This window comes from Lipotes vexillifer, unplaced genomic scaffold (genome assembly GCF_000442215.2).
Source record: "Lipotes vexillifer unplaced genomic scaffold, Lipotes_vexillifer_v1.1 scaffold763, whole genome shotgun sequence".
NCBI lineage: Eukaryota > Metazoa > Chordata > Mammalia > Artiodactyla > Lipotidae > Lipotes > Lipotes vexillifer.
In genome coordinates, this window is record NW_006770909.1 from 3871535 (window position 1) to 3887950 (window position 16416).

At 35.8% G+C, this 16416-nt stretch overlaps 1 pseudogene; it reads right to left on the reverse strand.

Moving 5' to 3' along the window:
- Positions 1–313: 313 nt before the first annotated feature.
- LOC103082352 (sperm-associated antigen 17 pseudogene) lies at positions 314–1896 on the reverse strand (annotated as a pseudogene).
- Positions 1897–16416: the final 14520 nt, after the last annotated feature.

The following is a 16416-nucleotide window of genomic DNA, read 5'->3' on the forward strand; positions in this document are numbered from 1 at the left end:
TGCCAACAAAACTTAGATAGGCAAACCTATCAATCCCAGCAAAATAAAGACATTTGGCATTTCTCAGCATCACACTGAATCTGAATAGATTGAATCTTTCAGATCTGGCAGGAAGTATGGTCAGTATAAGACAAGTATCAATCAATATACAACAAATATTTTCATCATATTTAGAATGCAGCTATTCTATTTTTTAGGGAAAGTGAAGAGTCACAGAAATTTTGTGGACAACTCTTTTTAATCCTGAAATGTTCACTGCCTTGATTAAATTAATAAATAGAATGTCTTTGGACTTATGTATAAGTTCAACTGGTTACTTATTTTTAGATTTTTTAATAGAAGAAATTTTGCTAGTAGAAGAAATTTTGGTACCAGCAGAAGATTTTATTTCCAGCTCATTCTTGGTCCTACTGATTTCCTCAGCCATTTTAGCCATTCCTGATATACTTCTTCTTTTATGATCCAATCTTGAATGGATTTTACAACAAGTTCCAAATAATTCCCGAATCCAACGTTAGAGTGAAGAGCAATGTTCCAATGTTCACAGTGCAGACGTTGCAAATTCATTGGATTATGAAAGACCAACAGTGAAGAGTTATCCTGGGTGTGGTAATAAAAATCAATACACCTGTATTGCTGATTGGCTTCTTGAAGACCCTGAAGCAGAACTTCTGGCTTAAAATGTTCAGTAAAACTCCAGTCCATTAGATTGCGTTGCTGCATTTTCTTTATGTCCTGTAACTCTGCTTCCACAGTCATCTTCTTGGGTTTCTTTTCAAGAGGATCAGCATTTGTGACCGCTTTATCTTTGATCTCATTGTTCACGGTCTGCTTCAAAGGCTCAGGTTGGAGCTGCGACTTCAAGCTGTTCTCCTGCTCTGATGGTTCTCTGTAATCAGAGTCTAAGGATTTCCTATTATCCAGGTCAGAATACTTCATATTGTTAGTATCAGGCTGACTAGGATTGGAAGGTTCTTTGTTGATCTCATCATCTGGCATAGATGTTGACCAATTCTGATCCAGAAATAAAATTCTGTCTTTGGTTCCACTATCTGTTTGTTGTCTGGTCTCTTGGGTATTCATTTTCATGATGTACTTTTGCCTTATCTGTTTAGCAAATCTGGCAGCGTTGTCCCATGGTATGTTGAACATCTCAGAATCTGTCCCATACATCATTCTAGAATGCTTCAGTTTCCCTTCTTCATCAACCTCAGAGAGTTTCAGGCTCTCAAAAGTAAACACTTTGAAGGCTCGTTCTACTTCATTCCAGCTCAAAACTTCACTTGTACAAAAGTGCATGAGCTCATGAATTGTAGCTAGACGTTTCGTGCTGTTCCATGGCGGGGGCAGAGGGAATTCAAGGAATTCCCACAGTGGCAACTTAGACTGCATCTTCTGCTTAATTTGAACCAGGTCAAAATTCTTTAGGTCCTTTAGCACATATTTCTTGTGGGCGAGGGCATCGTGATAGTTCAGTAGGAGAGGGCCTCTGGGCAGTGGTTTGCTTTCATTTTCCTCTTCAGATAAGAATATTTCATGGAGATTCTTTTTCTCCCTCTCTGTCAGACAGAGAGAGGGCAGGATGGACAGAACGTGAGCTGCGATTCTGTGGTCCAGCCCATCTGTTCTGGGAGGCGGCTCCGCCAGACTCGGTGGGACAAGGTCTTCACTTGCCACAGCCTGTTCCAGCATACGATGCAGTATCAAGGGCACAGAAATGAATTCTTCTGGAATTGGATTCAGCAAATCATTGTAATATCGCATGTCTACTTCATTTGTGATGACGGAAGCCACTGGTGGTGGTGGTGGAGCTGGAGCTTGCAGCTCTTCATATCGTTGTGTTTTCTTCTTTCCAGGGCTTACAGCAACAGTTTGTGGGGGCCTGCCTGGTAACATCTTCCCAACTCCCGTCTCTCCGTCCTACTCTCACATTTTTTTCTTTTATTTTGTATCTATATGAGAAAATGGACATTCACTAAATTTATTGTGGTGATCATTTCATAATGTGTGTAAGTAAAATCCTGCTGTTCACCTTAAACTTATACAGCACTGTATGTCAACTGCATCTCAATAAAACTGGAAGAAAAAAATAATATAAAAAGTAAGAGTTTTAAAAATTTTGATGAAGTTCAAATTATTGATTTTTTTTTGGCTTTTGTGATTTATGCTTTTTGAATCTTAAGTAGGAAATCTTTGCCTAAACCAATGCCTCAAAGATTTTCTTTTATGTTTTCTTTTAGAAGTTTGATAGTTTTAGCTCTTATGTTTAGGTTATGATAAATTTTACTATAATTTTTGTATATGTTGTGAAGTAACAATCAAGGTTCATTTTTGGCTTATGGCTATCTAGTTGTTCCAGCACCGCTTGTTGAAAGTTTTATCCTTTACCTTTTGAGTTGCCTTCAAATATTTGTCAAAAATCAATTGTCCATATGTCTGTGGATCCATTTATGGACACTTTTTTCCTGTTCCATTGATCTATATTTCTATCTTTACATCAGTGAAAGTCCTACAACTTTGTTCTTCATTTTATTTTCACATTACTTATAAAATGAACTAGTCAATTTCAACAACAAAGAGCCTGCTACAATTTTGTTTAAGACTGTGCTAAATCTACAGATCAATTTAGGGGGAATTGACACCTTAACAAAATTGGTATCTCCCCACTTACTTAGGGATTCTTTTATTTCTACTAGCGATGTTTTGTAATTTTCAATGTATGTGTTTTGCACATTATTGTTAATATACCTCTAAGTATTTTATATTTTTGATGCTACTGCAGAATTTTAAAATTTCAATTTCCAATTGTTCTTTGTTAGTATATAGATTATAATTGATTTATTTACTGAGCTTGTGTCCTGCAACCTTGTCAAATTCATTTATTAGTTCTAGCAGTTTTTTTGTAGATGACTTAAGATTTCCTACAGAGACAATCATGGTGCCTGTGAATAATGACAGTTTTACTTCTTCCTTTCCAGTTTATAGGCTATTTAGTTCTTTTTCTTGCCTTATCATACTGCCGAGAACTCTAGGTATAATGCTGAATGTAAGGGTAGAGTGAATATCCTTGCCGTGTTCCCAATCTTAGAGAAAAAAATCTTCACTCTTTCACTACTGACTGTTATGTTAGATTAAGAAAGTTCCCTTTAGTCCTTAGTTTGGTGGAAATTTTAAATCAGAAATAGGCTTATATTTTATAAATGCTTTTTCTGTATCTATTAATATGATCATAAGATTTTCCATTTTTAGTTTGTTAATATTGTGCATTCCTGGGAAAGATGCCAATTGTCAAGCTATATTATCTTTTTATATATTGCTGAATTCCATTTGTTAATATTTTGTTGAAGATTTTTGCATCTATTTTCATGACGGATATGGGTGCATAATTTTTTTATCATGCGTTTATTAAGTTTTAAGATTAGGATAATGCAGACCTTATAAAATAAGTTGAGAAGTGTTTCCTCCTCTTTTATTTTCTGAGAGTTTGTGTAGAACGGGTGTTATCTATTTCTTAAATATTAAGTAGAATTCATCTGTGAGGGATCTGAGACTGGAGGGATGGTTTGCGGGGGGAGAGAAGATGGCGTGGGGAGAAGGGTAGGGGAAGTAAGACAGACTCTTCTAAATTGTTACTTTAATATTTCTTATTATATATTCTATAGCAACTGTTGATGTTAATATCTTCAGGCCCATTAACTGCTTTCAAGTTGAGATCCTTAACAGTAGTACAGTAATTGCAGATTTTAAACAATTTACTTTGGTCAACTCTTTTTTTTTTGGAATGTCTCATATTTACAGTCTTCCAAATACTACCACACTCAGTTTTGTCTTCAAAGAGTCCAGTTTTCCAGTAGCTTACAAACCATTAAGATCCAAGAAGTTACCCTCACCAGTTGACTTTTCTCTCCATGACAATAGAGGTAGCTAGGTTTCATCACTTTTCATTTTACCCAGTGGTCAGTTGAAGTATAATATCTTATTGCAGCAGCATGGTAAGAGCTTATGAGACTCTTATTATCTTATTAATAGACATCTATTCTGGAAAATTAATTTCTTGGTCAATTGAATGCTGCCCCTTTTCTTCTCACTCTTCCTTCACTTGCAATTTTGACCCCATCTTGCACCATTTTGCTTTTTCTACCCTTTTCTTTTTAAGTAAAAATTGGAATCTAGGCTGTTTCAAGATTTGGTCACCTTGGATAGGAAGCTCCTTAAAAAAATAAATGCCTTTGAGTCACAGAGACTTCTGTTCTCCACACTAATCTTGAGACTGGCTTTAGACAGTCTATCTTGAGACAAATAGAGCTGGAAACTATGGAACTAATGCCAGTGACAGAATCAAAGTAAAGCACGATCATTTGTTTAAAACTGAAATTAAATGCAGTGAAAAAAAATTTAAGACCTTAAGATTTTCTGGAAGTCCATATCAGAATCCTTACATAAAAATATCTGCCAAGTCATAATTCTTTAATTAAATATATCTTCCCCACCTACCAGCATTCAAGACACATAGAAAACAGTTTATTATTAAGATTTATTATTCTGGTTTTGTTTTATTACAAGTGTTGCAACAGCATTTCTCTCCTCCAGCTTGAATCATAAATCTGCTGTTTCTGCATTTTATTATGAACTAGATAAGTGCTGTAGGCTGATCTAGGAAATTAACCTCTAATGTAGCATTTTTTCCATGAGAAATTGCATTTGAAATAGTTCTCTCTCTTCATTCAAAACCAGATTTCTTAAGAATCTAGGCTACATTTATTACCACTAGTTACTCACTTTTCATTCCTCCCTCACTCACTGGCAATCTAATTTCCACACCAATCCCTCCATAGAATCTACTCTTGCTGAAGCTACCAAAGACCTTGTATTTATCGAAGCTAATGACCTCTTTCCAATCCTTATTTTCCTTGATTCATCTTTACTCTTGATAGTATTGGTTGCCTATTTCTCTTAAGAGTTTCTCTTTGTTTCTATGATACTTTTTCTTCTAGTCCTCTTAATATCCTGACCATTTTCTATTTGTTTTTCTCACTACCTTTTTCCCTTTCTGTCTCTTTGGGGCAAGTTGTTGATTTTCTTATTCCTGAGTATATTCTTGCCCGTCGTCTGTTTGGGTAGTCTCATTCACTCTCACAAATTCAACTCCCTAGACTTGCACACTTTACTTTTCTATGGAGTTCCATTCTCATATTTCCAATGCTGAAGTGTAGTTTATCCTTTTCTTCCTTTCCCTCTCTGTTTCAGTTAGTGGAGTCATTCAACATCAACCCAGTTTTGATTCGTTACTCAAGTGTTAGCTAGGGCCATTCCAAGTTGGACTTAAAAGTGACTACAGTCAGTCCTAGGGCTGTTGAAGGTCTATGCAACGCCTTTTTGCAAATTAGACAAAGTCACTCCCTTCTATGAGATATTGTACTTCTTAAAACAATATATAATAACTTCCATTGTGTAATGATTTATTTATAATGAAACATTTTATATAAATCTACAGTGACTAGGATGTAAATGATACTCCCTTAGATACTGTGCTGCTTCTGTTGAGCAGTGTACAACCTATACAACTGAACAGAGCAGAATAATATTTCATATCTTTATGACTAAGAAAGAGAAGGTCAAGATGGTACTCATTGTTCCTATGGGGCTCTACCAAAATTTAAAAGATGTGATTCCAGCTACTACTTTCTAATGGTTCATGGAAAAAATGATTAGTGATGTGAATTATTGGGAAGAACAAGCTTCAATAGATGATATAATTATCTTAGAAATATCTTGCAGGCAAATGAACAAATGTCTTGGTGATATAATCTCAACACTGTTCCTTGACTGATGTCCTGAAATACATGAGATGCTCAGTGTCCAAATAAGTGCTGAGCATAAATCCTGAGAAAATATAGGTCACAATCTTTGTCAAATATCTGAGAGTTCAAACGTTTTTTGGATTCAGTGATTTGCTAAGTCTTTCAATAGTTTGAACTGTAGGTTCCAGACAATCAGCAAACCATCATGAAAATAATACATGAAAACAGGCATCTAGAACATTTTGGGGAAGGTGAAACTTATTATCCTTTGTGGCTGTTGGGAGTGTACAGCTTTTCTTTTTTTGAGCATTATTTAGTCATTTGGGAATAGTGTCTGATAAAAGGTAATGGTGGCAATTCCTGGCAGAAACTTCAGTTCTCAGTAGGGCAATCCCAAAGAAAACATTGTGAAGGAGTGCATAGTGGTAGTTAAAGTGAACATATTCATGTATACTTCCAGGTTACTCTCAGAAATACTCAGGGACAATTTTGTAGGAGACTAGGTAATACAAATTTGTGTGTGTATATATATATATATATAATATATATTAGATCTACAAACTAATGAAGCATAGGAAAGTCTATTTATTTATTACACATACATATAATACCGTTATTTATACATGTTAAATATACTTATAAAATTAGATTATACTATATGCATTTGCATCCTTATTTTTCATTTGTCTTATCATGAACATTTTGCCCATGTCCGTATATATTTTTCAAAATCATTGTTTAAAAGTCTGTAGAGTAGCTCATTTTGTGCTATAATGTAATTTATAATTCTATTTTTATGTTTGCTTTTTTAACCTTTATAAATAACACAGAACACAGAAATAGAAGAAATATAAAAGAATGTAAAATCCAGAAAAAGATTTATGCACATAATGTTGGATTATTTTCTTGGTATATATTCCTGAAGGGAGATTTTGTAAGATGATTTTTGTAAGCCTTGATATATACTTTTAAATTGGTTTCCAGAAAGGTTATACAACTTCTTTTTGGCAGATAATTTGATTGTTCTATCAAGGAAAAATAGCAGGTATAATGTAACTCGATGTAAAGAAGGGTTTGGAAAAGAATTATTTCATCCTTATGGAAAAGTTTGTGAAATGCAGAGTAGATAATAGTTCAATAAATGGATTTAATGTACCCAGGGGTACTGATTAAAATAAAGACATCAGCTTTAGAAAGGGGTTCTAGAAGCTTGCCACTGGGCTCTATTCTATATAGTATTTTTTTTAATCAATGATATAAATGAATATATAAAATATCTTCTTAGAAAACTTAACAATTAAGAAAACTGACATCTAGGAAGCAATTGTTTGGCTAAACTTTCGAGGCACCAGAACATAGTAGTAGTTAGATGCATGGGATTTGGAGTCAGACTCGGTTTTAAAGATCCGCTTCACCACTTGCTGGCTCTGTAACTTTGGCCAAGTCACCTAACCTCTCTTAATCTCGTTACCTTTCTTTTTTTTAATAAAAAGTACCTCATTTTTGGAGCATTTTTAGGGTCACAGCAAAACTGAGAGGAAGGTATAGTGATTTTTCATATACTCCCTGTCCCCATACACACATAACCACCCCCTTTATCAACATTACCCACCTGAGTCAAACATTTGTTACAACTGGTGAGCCTACACTGACACATCATAATCACCCGAAGTCTATAGTTTATCTTAGGGTTCACTCTTGGTGTTATACACTCTATTAGTTTGGACAAATGTATAATGACATGTATCCATCATTATAGTATCATACAGAATATTTTCACTGCCGTAAAAGTCCTCTGTGGTCTGCCTATTCACCCTTCCCTCTCCCCAATCCCTAGCAACTACTGATCTTTTAACTGTCTCCATAGTTTTACCTTTTTCAGAATGTCATGTAGCTGGAATCATACAGTATATATCTTTTCATATTGGCTTCTTTCACTTAGTAATATGATTTAAGTTCCCTCCATGTCTTTTCATGGTTTGATAGCTCTTTTCTTTTTAGCACTGAATAATATTCCATTGTCTGGAGATATATATATACACACACACACACACACACACACACACACACACACACACACAGTTTATCCATTCCCTGACTGAAGGGCATTTTGCTTGCTTCCATGTTTAGGTAATTATCAATAAAGCTGCTATCAACATCTGTGTGCAGGTTTTTGTGTGGACATAAGTTTTCAGCTCCTTTGAGTAGATACCAAGGATCACAATTGCTGGATGATATGATAAAATTATATGTTTAGTTTTGTAGGAAAACAACAAACTATTTTCAAAGTGACCATACTATTTTGCATTCCAACCAGCAATGTGTGAGAGTTCCTGTTGTTCTGTATCCTTGTCAGCATTTGGTATTGTCAGTGCTCTGGATTTTGGCCATTCTAATAGGCGTGTAGTGGTATCTCATAGTCTTAATTTTCATTTCCTTGATGAGACATGATATAGAGTCTTTCAAATGCTTATGTGTCATATGTAGCTATTTGGCGAGGTGTCTGTTTGGTTCATTTTTTAATCAGGTTGTCTTCTTTATTGTTGAGTTCTTAAGAGTTCTTTGCATATTTTGGATAACAGCCCTTTATCAGATGTGTCTTTTGCAAATATTTTCTCCCAGTTTGTAGCTTGTCTAAGTTATCTTGACATTGTCTTTAGCAGCATAAAATTTTTAATTTTAATGAAGTCCAGCTTATCAGTTATTTCTTCTTCCTTTGGCATCTCATTATCTTTTTAGTTATGAACTTCCTACCTGTTCTTATCTATTTACATAGTATGGACACATTTTTCATGAAGCTTATTTATTTATTTAACATACAGTTATTTATATAATTCCATTATGGTAAGATTGCTGTTCACCTCCACTAAGAAAATTAACTTCAATCAAAAGAGTTACGTTTTTCTTTCCAAGGGTGAGGGGGTAGAGAGTGGTGGAAGCTGGGAACAAATAAACACATTTCTAGTAAGATTATTGTGAAAAAATGCAATAATATAAAAGATATAAAATGCTTAACATGTTTTCTATCACACAGAAACTATATAATTAGTTATTACTAATCCAAATTAGTTATTACTAATCTTGGAAAACTAGAAAAATGAGTGTATTAATAGGATCAAATATGCTAGGGATAAATACACATTTATATATTTGGATTAAAAAATAACAAAATTGAGTATCAGCTTTAATGATAAAAACATGTTTGATTTAGTTAAATGTAAGGTCAGTAGTATGATGTATCTATCAAAAAAAGTAAATATGACCTATGGCTGCATTAAGAGAAGTAAAGTGTTTAGAATAAGGGAGGTGATAGTCTTGTGCTACTCTTTGCTAATCACACAATGCCTGAAGCATTGTGTTCAGTTCTCCACACAAGATTTTAAAGAGGCTGGGGTCTGGATTTGGGATTAAAGTCTATTTTTAAAAATTCATTTCTTTAGACGGTTGGGATTTTTCTCCCCCAGGAAAATAATTTTGAAGAAAAGATTAATTAAGTGTGTTTTATGTGGAGAAGGGAAGTTTAGAGGGATATGATAAATATCTGTAAGTATGTGAAAATGTACCATCTGGGCAAGTTAAATAAAGTTCCTTTGGATACAAGTAATAGACATTAGGAAAGGATCAGGATCTAAGGAAGATCTGAACAACCAGGCTTCAGTGAGGCAGGCATCAGGGAAGTTTCAGTGTTTAAGCTTGAGGCTCCTTTTTCTGGATGCCACCGCCGATGTGTCTCAGCGCCAGCACCCCAGTCTCTTCTCAATTCTCTGGAGAGAGAATCTGACCATCCAGCCTATGTCAGGTCCACTCTTGGATCAGAAAAGTATGCTCAGGTAGTAAAGTGGGCTTCAAATTTAGTTTTCTAGAAGTCAGAACTAAGAAGGGACACTTCACATATTCACAGCTAGAACTGTGAACTTTACTTTCTCTTTCTGCCTTCTCTGAAGTCCAAGTAGACAGAAAGATTTTAAAAGAAGCTTTATGGACATTCTCATCCTTTTCTTCCAGTGTATTGCCCTAAATTCATCATATGACTGTTGCTGTTGATCTGTCCTTAAGACTGAGCAGAAGGAAATGTCCTTCAATAAGAGATTTCCTTGCCTCTGAAATTAATGATTAATGTGATGCAGCTTAAAAGGTGGAAGACTGTATTTGAAAATCCTGTGTAAAGGACAACTGTTAGGTAACGGATTTGTTTTAGATCTGGGCCTGTGGAGGCAGTCCCTTTTAAGACTAAGCCATTGGTATGGAAAAATAAACATAAATTTCATGGCAAAAATATCATATCAATTTTATTAAAATTTTAATCAATATCAGTGGCTTTTAATAATGAAAAACAGGTTTTTAAAAAATTCACTGAGCCAGGGAATTTTTTTTTTTTTTCAGTTTTGATCATTGTTTTTTTTTTAACATCTTTTTTGGGGTATAATTGCTTTACAATGGTGTGTTAGTTTCTGCTTTATAACAGAGTGAATCATTTATACATATACGTATGTTCCCATATCTCTTCCCTCTTTGTCTCCCTCCCTCCCACCCTCCCTATCCCACCCCTCCAGGCAGCCACAAAGAACCGATCCGGTATCGAGCCAGGGAATTTTTTTAAAAATGTCTTAGATACTGTAAAATTGTAACTCAGGGGTTGGCAAACTTCTTCTTAAAGACCAGAGTTCAACTATTTTCATCTTTGCAGGAGGTACTGTCTCTGTTGCAGCTACTCAGTTCTGCCATTGTAACCCACAGAGAGCTATAGACAATACAGAAACAAATGAGCACAGCTGTGTTCCAGTGAAAGTTTATTTACAAAATCAGGTGGCAGATGGGATTTGGCCAAAGGGCCATAGTTTGCCACCCCTGCTGTAACTAATTATACAGTTGTATTTGTTTTGGCTGTTAGGAAGCTCAGACCCAACTTTGCAGTCCGCTTCCAGCATGGACCACACCACATGCAAGCTGTACATCACCCCACTCATGTCATCTTTCCTTTATGCCAGTGTCCTCAGCCACCTTTGAAATATTCTGTTCTATTGTTTGTATCTCAAGCCATCACATGAGTTCATTTTTGAAATAAGATTAACATAATTGAATTAGATTAAACATAGTGTTCAATTGGGAATTGATTTTATGTTACTGTAGATATAATTCTCAGTTCATAATGTGTAAATTTGTTAAGAAAATACCAAAATATCAGTTTGGTAGATACAGATATCTGTATTTACCATGGTAGCTGTATCTACCATGTGCTATGGTATCTGACTTCTATTATATCTCATTCTAGCTAATATTCAAAGGCATCAAGTTGTACTGATGTTTTCTGATTCATCTTCATCCTGGATATTGGGAAAAAGATATCTTTTTCTGTTTATCTTTTGGCCTATATTCATAGGATATAAAAATTAAAATCCACAAAGATAAAAATCACAATCAAGCTCCCCCCAAATCCAGTGGTTCTAACAGGTTTTTACCCCAGAATCTCGGAATGTCAGTTCACATGCCCAGTGCCTCTTAAGGTTAGATGTGCTTCAATTAAAAAAGATATCTGCTATTTAAGTTGAAATAAATGTCTCACAAACCAGTCATTCATATACAGCCTTCATAATTTTTGTCATGTTTTATAAAACTTTTTTCACTTAACCTAGTAAATGTAAAACAAAATTAGGTATCACCAATATAAACAGAAAATCAGTGTCGTTTGTCATAGAGAGGTTAATTAAAATTATTAATGTACATGTATTATGTGATCTAATTTTATCTGTTTAATACCTGTAGTAAGTGCTATATTTTTGGAAATACTTGTTTAAATAATTTCTGCTTCCTGCTCCCCTGCTAATCCTAGCCTAATCAAGCAATCAATCAGTTAATTGCTGATTTTTGCTCCTACCCCTGCCCAGTCAATAGCCATATAAATTTCTTGAGGCCGAGGATCTAACAGAAACTGGCTCACCTTAAGATCCCTACTTCTTAAAATTACTGGGTCCATATCTGTCCTGTTAGGTGCTACATCCGTCTTGTCAACATCCACCCAAGGACCACAGAAATCCCTAAAGAAAGGACTGCATGTGACAAATCCATGGGTTTCCTTTTTTGAGAGAGAAATGACAGTTTCAGACCTGATTTTCTTTTCTTTGATATATTGATTTCTAGAAATCAGACGTTTTTCTCCTTAACTCACTAGACGCAATTTCTGAAAAGGATGTTAGACTTTTATCATTAATGTACACAAAGCTAATCAGAAAATAGAATTTTAAGGAGTAAAAGATGGTCCTACCCTTCATTTCCACATTATACAGAGCACACTGCATTTTTCAAAAAAAATACATTATTTAAGATTATATAATAGTTGAGACTTGGTATCATGTCTTAAATCTCTTTCTTTATGATGCAAAATTGCTTTAAAATAGACCAAGATATTGTTTGTACTATGGACATGTTGATTTAATTCTCTATTACCATTAAAATTTGAGATAATTACTAAAGGAATTTGAAAAAGTTAAATCTAAATTTTGTAAAACCAACAAGCGCCCCTGAATCTTCACCTTCTGTTTGGCAGAGAGGACTTTATGGAAAAGCCACAAAAATTTGACCTACTTAGTCTGACACAAGAGTTGTCCTTCTAAATTTGAGATCTGTCCAGTTGGCAGTGTGACACTGACAGGCCTAATCCCTCCAACTAACTGCCATTTCCACAACTAAAAAGGATTACAGGGGGTCACACTGTCCATCTGTCATCCTTTCCAATGAGTAAAATTGTTTTAGATTTAATTAAAAAACCCATGACCATTCCCCTGAACTAGTGGTAAAGTTGCTTCATATCCTTTTGTAAGATACATTTCTATCCTTATAATGACGACCTACTAAACCCTTTGAGGACCTGCCTTACCTGTGTATGATGTTTCACCTGCACGCAGCAGGGAACAGAGAGGAAGTCCAAGAGCAAATGTCTATCCTAAGATTAGTGGTTTAAATTGTTCGTCAATATCAGTCTCATTATTATAATAATTCATACCTACTGCCTTTCATTTTGCGCCATATATTGCATAGACAATATGTATCATTCTAACAACAATCCAGCACAATGGGTAATTATACTCATTTTTCTGTTGGAGAAACTGAGACTAAAATGTTAAGTATCAAAGCAAGACTGTGCTTCACATTGAGTTCCAACTGGCATCATCCCTAACATTTCTATTTTACCCCATAATCTTCCCTTTTTATCCTGCATGCTTTTTAAGTCTGGAGTCTACATGATTGACAATCAGAGCTACTGCTTGGCATGAGGTGAGCAGGTCAACAACCTTGAGATCATATAACGAACGTGCTTAAAAACACCTTTTAAAAGCTTTGTTTAACCTATGCATTCTGACTGAGGGGATTCACTGGCCTCAAACTGTGTCTCCAGCACCCCCCGACACAGACACAAAGTTGTTGCAAAGTTCCTGAATTCTCTACTTTCCAGGACTTTCTAGAACACTGGACTTGGCTTGGCTGTCTAAACCATGTTTCTAACAGGCTCTCTCTACTGAATTCTGTGTCCTTGATTGTTCTTGACCGGATTTGTGAATCGTTGGTGCCCTAGCTTAATAACTTGTCCTCCTAGAGAACATCGTTTCCAGGCTCCTTCTTCTTAATCAATGTCTAGCTATGTTCCCTTCTATCACTTTTGTTTGTGTGTGTGTGGTACGCGGGCCTCTCACCGTTGTGGCCTCTCCCGTTGCGGAGCACAGGCTCCGGACGCGCAGGCTCAGCGGCCATGGCTCACGGGCCCAGCTGCTCCGCGGCATGTGGGATCTTCCCGGACCGGGGCACGAACCTGCGTCCCCTGCATCGGCAGGCGGACTCTCAACCACTGCACCACCAGGGAAGCCCTCTTCTATCACTCTTTGCATTAGGGCAGAGGCTATTAACTAGCAGCAAGTGGGCCATACTCTCCCTCACACGTGTTTGGTTTATCTAACCCAGTGTTGTTGTTCATTGTTTTTTGGTATTGTGACCACATTTAAAATTGAGTAATTTTAGGAGCCAGACACAAAAGATCACATACTATATGATTCCATGTATATGAGATATCTAGCGTACATAAGTCTGTAGAAATAGAAAGCAGATTGGTGGTTTTTAGTGGCTGTAAGGAGGAGGAGCAGGGAGTGATTGCTTAATGGGTATGGTGTTTTATTTTGGAGTGATGGAAATGTTTCAGAACTAGATAGAGGTAGTGGCTGCACAGCATTGTGAAAGTACTAAAAGCCACTGTTCACTTCAAAATGGTTAATTTTATGCTATGTGAATTTCACATAAATGAATGAATGGAGTGATTTCAGATTTTCTACCTTTCTTGGGAAACTGCTCTCTGATTCTCACTATGTAACTGTCAGCTAGAGCTAAGCTTTAGATGAGAATATGTGCTTTAGGGACCACTTTGCCAAACCCTGAATTGTTGACTTGAGTCTGAGAGTAAAAGTCAGGGCCAAGATTCTACATGCCCTAGCTTTTGACTGTATTGTAGCAGAGAGCTATTTCTCTGCAAGCTCCATCAAAAGCAAGAAAATAAAATATTTGCTGAGAGAGCTAAACCATTCAAGAAGAAAGGAGGGGTTGGTGGAAAAGTGAGGAAACAGATTTCCTTTCTTGAAAAGAAGGATATTCTTTTGTGTTTAATATGTAAATGAAGTATATCAACCCTGAACCAATATCAAATGGGAGCTTCACTCCTTTACTCACCTCTGTGTGTATTTATACAGGTGATCCCTACCTCAGAGTGACTAATCATAGTAATCAGAACTAACAGTAGTGGAAGTGGAGCAGGAGAGAAAGGGAATCAAATGAAATAGAGACCTATTATGACAAAGAGGAAAAGAGTAAAACAAATAAATATGTTCTCCCCTACTATCCCTGATACTCTGTATGGTGGCAAGAGGACAGTTACTGGTTCTCTCCTTTAAGGGACATCATTAAATAATGTCTGAAGTTAATTGAAAATAATCAGTTTGGATGCTTTGCTCCTCTAATTTCTTTTTTTCCACTAGGAAGCCTGTGTAGTAAAGAATTTAACCTTGCTCAAAAAGCATTCTGGCCTTTGACCTTGGCTTCTGGGAGGTAATCACTAAGCCCTTGGAATTACAGGCCTGAAAAAAGTGTCTTTATTTTCCTGGGCCTTGGTTCACCAGATAGTCTAGCACTATGCTACATAGTGGGCACTGGCTATACCCAGATAGTCTTAAGGTGGATCCAGCCACACTAGAAAACCCAGCAATGTTATTTAGAGTTATGCTGGGTCAGACAACCACATAGGCAGTGAATCCATCAATCATATCTATGTAATGGAGCCCCAATAAAAACTCTGGACACTGAGTCCTGGCTGACTTTCCCTTTTTGGCAGCACTCCATGTGTTTTGTCGCATATTGATGCCAGGAAAGTAATGTGTCCTGACTCCATGGGGAGAGGACAGTGGGAGCCCCATGTTTGGTACTTCCCTGGACTCCACCCTGTGTGCTTCCTCTGTTGACTGACTTTCATCTGTATTCTTTCCCTGTAATAAACTGTAACTGTGAGTATAATATTTTCCAGTGAGTTCTGTGAGTCCATCTAGAAATTGTCAAAACTGAGGGTGGTTCTGGGATCCCCACAAACTTGACGTTGGTGTCAGAAATGAGGGTGGTTTGTGTATTCTGTGTGCCCTCTAATTTTACAGTTGGCTAAACTCTTCCCAGTTTCACTCTTGATTTTAATTTAATACACACACATATATCTTGATTACTTAATGGCAGTAGAATTCATGGGGACAGGGACAAATGTTACCTCCTACTTACCCACTTCCATACTGTTTTAAATTTTTATAAGTACCCATTACTTTATAATAAAAAACATTTTAAAAATTTAAGAGTCTCATCTTTTCAGCATTACCCCTTTATCAAGCAAGAATTATGGTGGAGAAGGAAGATGGTTTACAAAGATAACAGAAATGTGAATCTGGAAACTAATCACAGAAATACATAATTAAGGTTAAATTATGCACTGTACATTATAATTTATTTTAATCCTTGGCAATATTTTAAAGAAGTATGTTGAATTGGGCATATAATGTATCTAATTTTGAATAGAAATTAGGTCATTTAAACTATAATTAGAATTTTAAAAGAAATCATCATAATTTCTCTAAATATGAACACTGAGTCATAGTATTGCTTTATGGAAACCACATCAGAAAACTATTTAAGTAAAGCTTGGAAACTTTCATGAGTTTATGTCTATGTATGCATTGGACAAAATAGAGTTTTCCAGTCTGAAAAAAAATGAACTTCTCTCTAAATGCCAAATTTGGGACTAAAATAAAATAAATATTTGGAAATAGTATTGGGAGATAGTAGAGTTTAAGAAACACAGAGAATACTAAAATAAAATAAAATAAAATAAAATTAAATTAAATTAAAAAGCATCTTCTGATTTCTCTCTCCCCTCTTCCCTCTTCATCTTGGGAGGTGGGGTAAGATAGGACCCTGAACTTAGGCTTAAGGTGGAACTGTTTCATGATGTCAAAGACAAAACTGTGTCAGAGACAAAATGAGCAAAGGCTGTTGATTCATAAACTGGGCAAGGGAACCCATCTGTCATCGCTTTCATTTCAGC